The sequence below is a fragment of the Epargyreus clarus genome, unplaced genomic scaffold (assembly GCF_041222505.1).
Source record: "Epargyreus clarus isolate Ecla_fem2 unplaced genomic scaffold, WU_Ecla_fem_2.2 ptg000023l, whole genome shotgun sequence".
In the NCBI taxonomy this organism is placed as follows: Eukaryota; Metazoa; Arthropoda; class Insecta; order Lepidoptera; family Hesperiidae; genus Epargyreus; species Epargyreus clarus.
Genome location: NW_027332230.1, coordinates 5,978,272 through 5,985,513, shown reverse-complemented (window position 1 = coordinate 5,985,513; position 7,242 = coordinate 5,978,272).

Sequence of the window (7,242 nt, the reverse complement as noted above, 5' to 3'; positions counted from 1 at the left end):
CTCACCGCCCCACCGTAGCACCTCTACCTGCTGACCCATTTCAAAATACTTCGGCAATCCCATAAGGAATTTCTAACCCCTGACGAACCGATCCTGGTGGCCATAACAATAAAAATAATGAACCCGTTACACATTCCCTAACGACCACTGACATGGATTACAATCAAGAATCCGTTTTTTTCTTATTTCAGCTTTTATTACTTTTTAAATGGTTTGAAGATTATTCTCGAACAGGTGTAAATAAAAATATGGGTCCTAATGACTACTACTATAATAATTTACCCCCTGAAATAAAATTCAAATTCTGTCTTCGTTTTATTTATCATCGTTTTTATAGGTACTTAGCATTCCATATAGTCTAGTAGTTGTAAGTTTGCCTCTCAAAGGGGAGGTCCGAGGGTCGAATCATAGGCACGTAAGTCTGATTTTTCAAAGTTATGTGAGTATTAGAAATTAATGATCACTTTCCATACTCGCGGAGGAAAATATCGCGAAAAAACCTACACGTTAAAAAGAGTTCTAAAAAAAATGTTCTCAAAGGTACCTATGTGAAGTTTACCAATTCGCAATTCGCACCTAAGACCTCCCATTTTGCGAGGAGGCCCGTGCCCAGCTACGGGATAGTAAACCATGTAATAATGCCTACCTACTACTAAAAAGTTTGGAAAATCCAAAAGTGCACGACTCATAATGCTCATTTAATTATGAAATATAAAAAAAAAATTTGAGTCGTTCAAAATTAATTGCCGAAAAAACAGCTGTAGTAGGAAGAAGGTACTGCACAAGCGCCCCTGGTGGAATAAATGTACATAATATCTATAGATATACAGTCTTGTAGTTTTCGTTTTTTATTAATTGCAATTAAACGACACTGAATTAATTAATCATTCGCATTCAGAGACCTACAATCGTCGATTAGAATTTTTTAATTTTTTTTTTAACTCAAATGATGGATTTTTTCACAAGTTACAGTGTTTTCAGGTTTCACACATGACGGACAGGAAATTTTTTTGACCTATTTTGGTGTTTTTTTCCAATTCTATTGCAGTAAATCAATTTTTAAAAAGTATGGAATTAATCTCCATTAAATTATCTCGACAATAGTATGCAAAATATCTTGATTCCGTGAACTATCAAGGCTATAATAATAAAAATAGCCGCCAAAATGAAGCGAAAAAAATTTTTCGATCGTAAAGCACTCTCTGATGCTTCGCATCATGAGTCGTGCAAAACAACTTCAGAGCCACTCAAATCAGTTAATAAGCCAGTCGACACAAGCACTTTGTCAAGTGCTTAATGTCATACATTCTATCACGATATGCATCAACAAAAAGTGAAGAAAACAATATTAATCAATTCACGTCGTCAGTATAGACGGATGTTCCGTACTCCGTACGTTAGTACTAGTTTGCGGAAGAACTAAACAATGTGGCATGCAAGTTTTCATCAACCCTATTTAGTGTTAATATATTTTATAGACATTAAATTGCCAATAGACATGCATCACATAAACTACTGTATACGGATGTACGATAGGAATCTCTCTACGAGTAAATACATATTGTGTTTTTTTGGCTAAATTATTATACATATCAACAACTATAATAAGGTTATGTTTTCGATGTTAAGTCAAGTAAGCACGTAGAAACTGCAGTGACAGTCCACTCGTATCGACTTCGGAATCCCATCTTAGAAGTCTGGGGTTCGATTGCCATGTAACGCATGAGAACGCTAGATCCTCTATTCTATTCCTACATTTATGTACAAACGAAATCAATGCGGAAAGAATATTTACCTGAAAATAGCTTATGCATAAATAATTATGTAATTATCGGTACAGATACAGGGTTCAAAACCATGCACAATTGTCTACATTAAAGTAATATGTTGTAATAATCACTATACCTTCTAAATGCTCTATGCCTCTTTTTTATACGAACATAGACATAAAATACAATAATACCATTGCGCTGTAGTTGGTCCACAAATCAAAGTAGCTATTTGATTATTCGATTAATTGTGCTCTTTGAAGCAATCAGTCAAGTTCATCTGAGACTATGATGCTTTTATATACGTGGGAAATGTCGGCTTCAAGATACAAGTTTATTATTATTAGATATACTTATTAATTTATTTTTATCTTAACTATTATCTTACATTTATTTTTGCCTTTTAAATATTTTTGTAGGTAGATTTGTAGATAAGTACATCGATTTTTGATGTGAAACATCTATAGCCGCACGTAAAACCGATTTCTGGCGTGGCGACGCATGCAGTGACGATGGTATATATATACAGTCTATATGCAGTAGTGTGTACGGTGTGGCGACGCGTCGCCATGTGCAAAAATCGTAATATTTTATTTTATCATTATGACATATTTAGTTCCTATCACAATATGTTCTTTTCTGCATATTACTATAGGATGTGTAGTGGTGTTGTTGGAAATGATACTCCGAAGCTATTTACACGACTCACTATATTATAGATTTATATATATACAATTAACAAACGAAAGTAAGCGAACAATAATGAAAGATTTAAATATAAAATATTAATTTTCGTATCTACCAATTGACATGACATTCTAACTGTCTTTTCTTATTTTTTCTCTAATATATTAGGTTTTCTATACAGAGATATAAGGAGGTATGTAGGTTACACTCTACAGTACTCCCCCACCGAGATCGCTACTGCGATCGATAATAGTCTGGGAATGTAACTTTTCTTCCGCTTCTTGTTCTCTTGACTTCTGGAGCTGGTTGAGCAGGTTCAGCAGGCAGTACATCTGCTTCACGCATCAGATAGGCTGGTTTGAGTCGATCAATCGAGACTGTAACTGTCTTTCCTGACATAATAATTTTGAAATATTTAGAGTTGCGCTCGACGACTTTATGTGGACCTGAGTAAGGCGGTTCCAGCGGTCTTCGAACATGGTCCTGCCGCAGGAAGACGTGTGATGAGTCTTTCAAGTCACGTGGGATGTAGAACGGACTATTCCTGTGCCAAGATGCTGGTTTTGGTGTGAGATTGGCTAGGCTAGTGCGCAGACGAGTTACTAGAGTAGTGATGTCTCCAGTGGTGTGGTCATTGGATGGAGCTATGAACTGACCTGGAAGGCGAAGAGGTTCGCCATAAACCAGCTCTGCTGAAGATGTCTGTAGGTCTTCTTTCCATGCACTTCGTATGCCGAGTAACACGAAGGGAAGAACCTCAGTCCAGTTGGAAGAGTTGTGGCACATAATGGCAGCTTTTAATTGGCGATGCAGACGTTCGATCATACCATTGGCTGATGGATGATATGCGGTCGTTCTGAAATGCTTAGCTCCAACCATGGATGAAAGTGCATTGAATAGATGGGACTCGAACTGTCGACCTCTGTCAGTGGTAATTTTGAGTGGACATCCAAATCGGGCAAACCAACCAGACACAAGGGCGGATGCGCAGGTCTCAGCGGTAATGTTTTTGAGCGGGATAGCCTCAGGCCATCGCGTGAACCTGTCGATGACGGTGAGACAGTATGTGAAATCAGATGAAGGTGGTAGTGGACCGACGATGTCAAGGTGAATATGAGAGAACCTTGAAGTAGGGGTAATGATAGAGGAAAGAGGAGATGAGGTATGGCGGTAAACTTTACTGCGTTGGCAGTGTAGACATTCACGTGACCACTCTCTACAAGTTTTGCGAATCCCTGGCCAGACAAATCTTTGTGTTACCAGTCGCACTGTAGCTGCTGCTCCTGGGTGACTCAGACTGTGTAGGGAGTCAAAGACTTGTCGGCGAAAGGTAGGTGTTACGAATGGACGTGGTAATGTTGTTGAAGTGTCACAGTAAAGTGTTCGACGCGACTGGGGGATCTGCACCTTCTCAAGTCGCAAAGATGAACCATGTTGAAGCAGGTCTTGCAGTTCAGAGTCAGTTTCCTGAGATCTTGCAAGCTCCTCATAATCAATAGATGAGCCAATTTCCTCTACTCTGGATAGTGTATCGGCCACAACATTGTCACGACCTGGTATAAATTTAATGTTAGTCGTGAATTGGGAGATAAAGTCAAGGTATCGAAATTGTCTTGGTGAACATTTATCTCTATTTAAGGAAAATGCAAACGTCAAGGGTTTGTGATCGGTGTAAATAACAAAGTGTCTTGCTTCTATCATATGACGGAAATACTTGATTGCCTCATATATGGCTAATAATTCGCGGTCATATGGACTATACTTCTTTTGCGATGGTGTTAGTTTGTGAGAGAAGAAAGCAAGTGGTTCCCAATCTTTGTTTTTCCTTTGTTGCAAAACAGCGCCTATGCCTGAGTCAGAAGCGTCAGTTGTAATGGCTAGTTCAGCAGAAGGGTCTGGGTGTGCTAATTGCGTAGCTTGGACAAGCGAATCCTTACAACGCTGAAATGCTTCAGTCATCTCGGGCGTCATATGGACTGGATGGGCACCTTTAATCTTCGGACCAGCTAGTGCTGAGGTGAGTGGTGCCTGGATCTGAGCTGCATTAGGAATGAATCGGCGATAAAAATTAATCATGCCGAGAAAACGGCGAAGCTCCTTAACTGTCTTAGGTGCAGTAAAGTCTTGGATGGCTTGGAATTTGGTTGGCATAGGTCTGGTTCCATCTGCTGAGACTAGATATCCAAGAAATTGCACCTCAGATTTTCCAAATGTGCACTTCGCAGAGTTGATAAGCACACTGTACTCCTTGAGACGATGTAAAAGCTGGCGTAGATGACTTTTGTGCTGCTCTTCAGAAGATGAAAAAATCAAAATATCATCTAAGTAACCATAACAGAAGTCAAAATCGCGTAAAACCTCGTCCATGAATCGCTGAAAAGTTTGTGCAGCATTTCTTAGTCCAAAAGTCATGAACGGGAATTCATATAAGCCAAAGGGAGTTGTTATGGCTGTTTTGGGAATATCATCTGGGTTGACAGGTATCTGATTGTAGGCTTTTACTAAATCTATAGTGGAGAAAATGGTGCATCCAGACAATTGATATGAAAAATCTTGAATGTGGCGGATGGGATACCTGTCAGGTATGGTGCGGGCGTTAAGAGCTCTATAATCACCGCAAGGTCTCCATCCGTCATCCTTCTTCTTAACCAGGTGCAGGGCTGAGGACCAAGGGCTTTCTGAAGGGCGAGCAGTACCGGAAGAAATCATACCCTCGAATTCTTGTTTAGCAGCTTTGAGACGGACTAGGTCCAAACGTCGTGGTCTGCTGGTGACAGGAGGTCCAGGTGTGGTTCTGATGTGGTGTACTGTGTTGTGTTTGGGTGCTGTAACCATACCCATAGGACGAGTTACCTCTGGGAACTCACGCAGGATCTCGTGATATTGGGTGTCTCCAGCTACTGCTTTAACTGACACGACGTCCTCAGGAATCTTCATGCATAGGGTAGACACAGTGAGAGTGGTAGTGTTATCTATAAGTCTCCGATTTTTGCAATCCACAAGAAGATTATAATGAGTTAGAAAATCTACTCCGATTATTGGTTTTGTAACATCGGCTATCGTAAATTTCCATTTGAAAGAACGCCTGAGTCCAAGGTTCAAATCCAGGTGGATGGGACCATATGTATGAATCACGGAACCATTGGCTGCTACAAGGTCAAAGCTAGATTTGGTACAGGGCACCTTGCAAGCTGAACGCGGGAAAACACACAGGTCTGAACCAGTATCCACTAAGAATAGCATTTTCGTGTAGCGATCAGTAATAAAAAGGCCGCCTGTAGATGAAGGGCAGTGGTTGGCCGCTAATTCCGGCTGCCCAGTGAGTTTTCCGAGTCAACGAAACTGCAAGGCTTGACGCATTTCTTCGCACGTAACCCGTAAGTGAAGTGGTACCAGCAGTGCGGATGGTTAGATGGCGGTTGCGCTGATCGCGAGTGACTACGGGAGCGATGTCTGTATCTAGGACGTGAACGCGACCGATTCCGCGGCATCCGACTAGTCTTGAGTTCTGCCACTTCGCTAGTAAGTTCGCTTATTTGTTTTGCCATAAGGTTCAGAGTAGCTTCAATTGATTTGCAAGAGGATGTTGATGTCGATGAAGAAGATGCTACTTGCAAATTAGGTGGTACAATTTCTAAAATTTGATCGGCGAGATCAGCAACTTTTGATAAAAGCATATCCGGATGCGAAGCTATCAGTGTTTGAATATAATGCGGCAGCCGACCAGACCATAGAGTTCTCATAAATTCGTCCGGCATAGACGAACCCGCGAGGCTTTGCAAGTGTCGCAAAAATTGTGACGGCTTACGATCGCCTATTTCTTCGTGCATAAGAAGTTGTTGCACTTTTTTATTCTTGGACATGGAAAGACTAGACGTCTTTTATTAGCTCACCTTTCAACTTTTCATACTTGCCCGAATCGGGGGGTCTGGAAATTATGTCCTTTACCTCTGCAGCATATTGATGTTCAAGCTGAGACGTCACATAATAGAACCTTGTGGAATCGCTGGTAATGTTGGCCAAAGCAAATTGTCCTTCAATTTGATCGAACCAAAGGCTGGGGTCGTTGGGCCAAAACGGCGGAATTCTCACGCCAACTCGATCAACAGCTCGCGTTTCCAAAGGTATCGCGTCTTCGTACTTCTCCATCTTCTTAAATGACGTGTTTTAGTCGGTGGTCACCAATATAGGATGTGTAGTGGTGTTGTTGGAAATGATACTCCGAAGCTATTTACACGACTCACTATATTATAGATTTATATATATACAATTAACAAACGAAAGTAAGCGAACAATAATGAAAGATTTAAATATAAAATATTAATTTTCGTATCTACCAATTGACATGACATTCTAACTGTCTTTTCTTATTTTTTCTCTAATATATTAGGTTTTCTATACAGAGATATAAGGAGGTATGTAGGTTACACTCTACATTACTTTTACAAAATAATGTCGATGTTTCACATCTGCAAGGCGTCCCGTGACGGCTCACATTGTTTTTTTTTTTACAAAAAATCCTGTTTAGGTTGTTGTTGTTTTTCGCTTGTTGTTTCTATAATCTCATAAAAATCATATATTTTTAAAAAGTCGCAAGTGATAATCGCTCTATTTTTCAGAAAACCTGACGTTACCTGACAATTGAATCCCAGATTTCTAGAATGGAGTTCTAACGTTGACTGCATTTATTTGAATTTTATACAAAGTTAATTAATTAATTTGTAACGATTGAACGATTGCTTTATGATAGAACAGATTGATGGAGACGGACGGTGTAGGCTTCGTA